This window comes from Orcinus orca, chromosome 11, assembly GCF_937001465.1.
Source record: "Orcinus orca chromosome 11, mOrcOrc1.1, whole genome shotgun sequence".
Classification (NCBI taxonomy): Eukaryota; Metazoa; Chordata; class Mammalia; order Artiodactyla; family Delphinidae; genus Orcinus; species Orcinus orca.
This window is the reverse complement of record NC_064569.1, coordinates 93,121,859-93,128,514: the sequence shown is the minus strand read 5'-3', so window position 1 is coordinate 93,128,514 and position 6,656 is coordinate 93,121,859.

Genomic DNA, 6,656 nt, shown 5'->3' with positions numbered 1-6,656 from the left:
TCACGTTATCTTATCCACAATTCTGAGTTATCTTAGCCATTAATTCTGAGTTAGGTGTTAATCTCCCTGCCTTCAGATGAAGAAACAGTGTGAACGTAAAATAACTTGCCTAAGACCACAGCTCTCCTGGGTCCAGTGGCACCTGTGCCACAGATGAGCCTGGGCAGTTCCTTCAGCCAAGCTTTGATAAAGGAACAGCCCTCAGCCTTGGCTGCCTTTGGCCAGCTTATACAAGAATTTGTCTAGCAGTCCATGTTTATCCAGCACACATTACTTTCCTGCTTCTCGTTCATTAACCCAAAAGCCACTGTTGCCACGATCTCCACTCACAGGCAACAGCTCAGCCTGGGGAGGGGGTGGAGGGCTCGGAGAGACCGCTTGTAAGTCCTGGGCGTCGCTCAAAACCCTCACAATTCAGGTCCCTTCCAGTGCTGGCGTTCGAAGACCCTGTGACCCCACAGCCTGGCTCAGGCCTGGGAAAGGGTCTCCTTCTGGCCCTCCTTGTGAGGCTGAGGCAAAGGTGGGTCCTTATTCTTAACCACCAGGAGATGCCAGAGGGCCTGCATTGTAGGCAGTGAACCACAGGGAGACCTGCCTTGGAGCAGGGTGACAGTATAGTTGGTGATTCCTAGCCCCTCCCATCTGGCACCAAACAGTGTGATGTTACCAACTGTGGGCCCTAAGGGGAAATACAAGGAGTTAATCTTTTTTTTAAAAAAAAATTTTAATTTATATATCTTTTGCAGTGAAAATCTTAGGTCCTATTAATACTAATGTGCTTATTTGCTGTATCCTATAATATACGTAAGTTTCAAAATTACAATTTTAATGTTACTACTAAAAGTATACCTATGGATGGGAATTCCCTGGCTGTCCAGTGGTTAGGACTCCAAGCTCTCACTGCCGAGGGCCCAGGTTCAGTCCCTGGTCAGGGAACTAAGATCCCACAAGCCTTGTGGCCAAAAACAAACAACAACAACAAAAAGTATACCTATGGAGTAAAAAGTTTTTTACAGGTTTTTTTTCCCCCTTAGAATGTATCTAAGGAAATACTGTCAGAGTATAGTGCCCAGAAGTAACTTGAAATTACTCTTCTCTGTGCTCTGTGTGGTTATTTTATTAATTTAAATAATGAATGGGTGGGGCTTCCCTGGTGGCACAGTGGTTAAGAATCCGCCTGCCAAGGCAGGGGACACGGGTTTGAGCCCTGATCCGGGAAGTTCCCACATGCCATAGAGCAGCTAAGCCCCTGCAGCACAACTACTAAGCCTGCGTGCTGCAACTACTGAAGCCTACGTGCCTAGAGGCCGTGCTCCGCAACAAGAGAAACCACTGCAATGAGAAGCCCGCGCACCGCAACGAAGAGTAGCCCCACTCGCCGCAACTAAAGAAAGTCTGCACACAGCAACGAAGACCCAACGCAGCCAAAAATAAACAGATAAATAAATAAATAAATTTAATTAAGAAGAAAAAAATAATGAGTGGGCTTCCCTGGTGGCGTAGTCGTTAAGAATCCGCCTGCCAATGCAGGGGACGCGGGTTTGAGCCCTGGTCTGGGAAGATCCCACATGCCGTGGAGCAACTACGCCCGTGCGCCACAACTTCTGAGCCCACGTGCCTAGAGCCCATGCTCTGCAACAAGAGAAGCCACCACGATGAGAAGCCCACGCACTGCAACGAAGAGTAGCCCCCGTTCGCCACAACTAGAGAAAGGCTGGGTGCCACAACTAGGAAGACCCAATGCAGCCAAAAAAAAAAAAATATATATATATATATATATATATATATATATATAAAATGAGTTAGTGTGTCCCTCCCCTTTTGGTTTAATTCTGTTTTTTTGGAGGTATTACATATATGAACGTCAAGCTATATAAAAGTCAAGTAACAGAATCACTCCCATCCCTGCCCCCTCCACTGTGTTCCTATCCACGATCCTCATTGGTTTCTGATTTGTCCTTCCTGTGTTTCTTATTCAGGGAGCTAATGTATAAGAGAGGGGGTGGTGGCTGACAGCCTCTGAGGAAGTGATATTTAAGCCAGAGGAGTGACCAGGATGCGTCAACCATGCAAACTATTTTTATCGAGTATGCCAAGCAATTGCCCAGAAATTTTGCCCAGACTGGAGGGAGCAAGCATGCCACTTGTTGAATCATTTTTATTCATGCAACAAACATTGACTGGGCCTGTGGATGCCAGGTGCTGGGCTGAGGTGGAGTGGAGTGCAGGGGTGAGGGGTGGAGAGCACAGGGTTGGATTCCAGAGGGCTGGCTCCATCTCTCTGTGATCTTGGGCACTGTCTGGGTCTCGGTTTTCTCTGTAAAGTGGAGGTGGCAATACCTACTTCAGAGGTTATGGGATTAAATAAAACCACAGGTGCACGTAAGGGCTGAGGAGGCTCCTTGTGCCAGGCCCTTTTCCCACCCTCTGCTCATAACAATCCTATGAGGTTGGTGTATTATGATGCCTGAGGTGCAGTGTCCCATCCTCTTAACCTTCACTACAGTCAGGCACCTCTTAAGTGCTCAGTAATGGTAACTACACATTTCAAACACAAGGTGTGACTTTGGCTTCCAGGGGCCAAAGTTAAGACTCAGGTTAGCAAGTGGTTCATCCCAATCCAAGATCCAGTGTGAGATACCCAGTGTGAACTAGGGACAAAAGAGGGAGGAATGTGTCTGACGTCATCAGGAAGGTGTTTCAAAGATGCTTGAACTGGGACTTCCCTGGTGGCCCAGTGGATAGGACTCTGCGCTCCCAATGCAGGGGGCCCGGGTTTGATCCCCGCTCAGGGAACTAGATCCCGCGTGCATGCCGCAACTAAGAGTTCGCATGCCACAACTAAGGAGCCGGTGAGCCGCAACTAAGGAGCCTGCCTGCCACAACTAAAGGAGTCCTGCTGCAACTAAGACCTGGCACAACCAAATAAGTAAATAAATTTCTTTTTTTTAAAAAAAAGATATTTGACCTGAGCCTTGAAACTCACCCAGTGAGTTTACTGGGTGGTGGCGGCCGGGTTTGGGGAAGGTGGTGAGGTGGAGACAGTCATTACCAACCAAGGAAACAGCATGTGCAAAGGACCAGCTTGATACAGAGTTTCCAAGCTCAGAGGGGGAAGAAGATCTACAGCAGCCAAGGCTGGGAGAGGCAGAGGCCAGATCCCAATGGCCTGCTTTCCATCCGCCAGCACCTGCACTGCGGGGGACCGCTGATTAGAGAAGAGGACACCATGGATGTGAACTTGAGGAATGTGCATCTGGGAACAGTGGATAGGGAGATTGGAGGATGGAGAAAGGGGACAGGGAGAGTTGTTAGGGAGCTATGGTCACAATCCAGGCAGGAGGCAACCAGAAGGCAAGGATGACTGAACCGTCTCAGAACGCGGTGTGCTTAGCCAGCTGAGAGGGAGTCGGAGGCTCTGAGGTTCCCTGCCTGGGAGCCTGGGAGCACAGCAGGACCACTGATAGAAAGCTAGAACGCCGATGGGGGACGTGCATTCTCAGCTCGAAACTAAGGGGGCGCGGCCAGGGAGGGAGGAGCAGGGCTGGGGGCGGGGCAAGAAGGAGGAGGGTGTGGTCAGCGGGCTCAAAGCCACCGGGCAGAGGAAAGGGAGGCTGGCAAAAAAACAAGCTTCCTACTGATCATTTTCCCCTAGTTCTTTTCCTTTTTCTTTTCTCTTTTTTAAATTGAAGTATAATTCGTGTACGAAAAGCGCACACATCTTAAGTGTACACGGATCCATAGCTTTTTACCTGTTTCTATATACCCGCGTAATCACCACCTGATGCAGATGTGGGCGATTGTCAATACCCCAGCAAGTTCGCCCATGCCCCTTCCCGTGCAATACTCCCCCTCACAGACACACAGGTGACCACTCTTCTAAAAATCAACAGGTGACCTTTCGACTGGGGTGGGTGGCAAGTGGGGGGAAGAGGCAGCTGAGGGTGAGGCGTGGAAGGAGGTGGTTTTGAGACTCCAAGAGGTCTGCTCTCGTTTGGAGGCCAAAGAACCCTGGAGAAGGGGGATTGACGACTGGATGGCAGAAGGTTTGGAGGAGGAAGGAGGGGAGGAGACACCGGGAGAACTAGGTCTGGGACAAAAGGAGGGACTAGGCTTCCTCTGAACTTGGTTCATTCACGCTCCCCCACGCCCCGTAAAACACGAGCCATCCACGCCCCGCGGCTGCTGCCTCCTAGGTGGTGGCATCCCCTCTCCTTTCCTACCTACCTTTTGATGCCTTCCCCCTCCCTCCGCAAGCCAGGGCCTCCCATGGAGGAGTGGATGGGGCAGACCACTGCCGTCAGCTCCAGTCGGGGGCGGGGTCACTCCAGCGTAGCTTTAGAACCTTCCACTCCTGTGTTCCGTCTCATTCCCTTGCCTCCCCTCCCCCACCCACACTCTATTTCAGAAACAGATACAGGAAGAGTTACAGCCAAAATGCTGAGCCCTCATGTCACATCCTCTCCCAGAGCCTGCAACACAGGTTCCCGCAGGAACCCATCTAAACCTTCCAAGGAGTAAACCCATTCCAAGCTCCAACCTCAAGCTGCCCAATCACCAAACATCTACCCTCGCTCAAGCCACACTTCTCTGGGGCCTGCTTTCCTGGCTGCACGTGAATTGGAGAGGGAGAAGGGGTCTGGCGAGCCGGATAAATGTTGCCATGGTGACACGGAGCCACCTTCCTCCTCTTCCTCTGGCCTGCTCCCTGCCATCCTTCCTTTCACCCTAGCCTTGAGGCACCAACAGCACCTCCCTGTCCTCCCAACTGTCCCATGTGAGGCCATGTCCCGTAGCCTATTGAGGTTCAGGAAGCTGCACTTCTGGAGCCTGGCTTCACTGAGGCTGCGCTACCCATGCAGGAGACATGATGGGATGGGAGAGCAGTCCAGCCAGCAGCCAGGGTGAGGGGAGCGGAGGGCCGAGTCCTGGGGTACTGCCTGTTTAAGAAGGCCCCACTGGGGACCTCTACAACAGATCTCTGCAGATAGTAACTTGGGCTCCTGCAGGCTCCTGGGAGGACAGCATCTCAGGTAATTATGCCTCTCAAAGCCTTTCATCTCAACATCTTCAAAGCACCTATGGTCAAGGTGCAGCCCCTCCGAAGTCATGCCCTCCAGGTCACTGCAGCTCTGAGGCTGGGACACCAGGCCTCTTGCTCCTCCTCTCCTCTCCTCCCTCTTTTTTTTTTTTTTTTTTTTCTCTGTGCAGTACGTGGGCCTCTCACTGTCGTGGTCTCTCCCGTTGCGGAGCACAGGTTCCGGACGCGCAGGCTCAGCGGCCATGGCTCATGGGCCCAGCCGCTCCGCGGCATGTGGGATCTTCCCGGACTGGGGAGCGAACCCATGTCCCCTGCATCGGCAGGCGGACTCTCAACCACTACGCCGCCAGGGAAGCCCCTCTCCTCCCTCTTATTAAAGGCTTTCTCAGGAGACCCTGGACCGAGCTTCCCCAGCTCCTGCATGTCCCTGACCTGTGGGAGGACCTCCCTTTCCTGACGGCAGTGCTCAGGATAGTTGGTTGCAACCTGGGGTTTTGTAGAGAAGCTGAAACAAGTTCCTAGTGATTCCAAGGAAACTGGCAGTAAATCCTTCTCTTTGGCCTGTTTTCTTTTGCTTGTCTTGGCTAGGTGAGTTTGAAGTGGGACTCACCTCACCTCTGTTGGAGGTACAGGTGAGCACGTGTGTGTGTGTGTGACTGACAGGCAGAAAGAGGAAGCTCCTTCTCTCTGTGTCTCCAACTCAGGGTCTTTTCCCAGCAACCTGTAAATCATCACCAGCCACATCCCTGATTCACACACACACACACACACACACACACACACGACCTAGACGGTGTCCCCAGGAACGGCCTTGTTCTGCTTGCTGACGGCCACTGATGCCCTGAAGATCACCACCCTAAGAGGAAAGGCTTTGTGAAGTCAGAAGCATTTTCTCTCACTGGCTGATTTTCCTAGTTCCCTGTGGGGGCTACTGTGGGTTCCGGGTTCATTTAACAAACATTCACGAGGGCTCCCTGTGTGCCGGGTTGCTCAGGTGTGACCTTGGCCAAGTAATGATGCCAAGGTCTGTGCCTCAGTTTCCTCATCTGCCAGATGGCCGTCACTGCTGCTTGTTGAGATAATGAAGAGCTTAGTATATTGCCTGCCACATAGCAACTGCTCAATGAAAAGTAGTTGTGATGAAGATGATGACCCTGTGCATCAGGTTCTGAACAAAGATGACTAAGACCTAGTCCTTGTTTGCCCTCTGTTCATGTGAGGGTCCATTCTCATGAATTCCAGAAAATTACTATGCATTTTATTTCTTTTTTAATTTTTTAAATCTTTTGGCCACACTGCACAGCTTGTGGGATCTTAGTTCCCCGAGCAGGGATTGAACCCACACCCTCACAGTGAAAGAACAGAGTCCAAACCACTGGACTGCCAGGGAATTCCCTACTATGCATTTTATTTATTATTTTTAAAAATATTTATTTTTATTTTAATTAATTTTTCTTTTAATTTTTGGCCGCGTTGGGTCTTCGTTGCTGCGTGCGGGCTTTCTCTAGTTGCAGCAAGCAGGGGATTCTGTTGTGGTGCGTATGCTACTCATTGCGGTGGCTTCTCTTGCTGCGGAGCACGGTCTCTAGGCGTGCAGGCATCAGTAGTTGTGGCT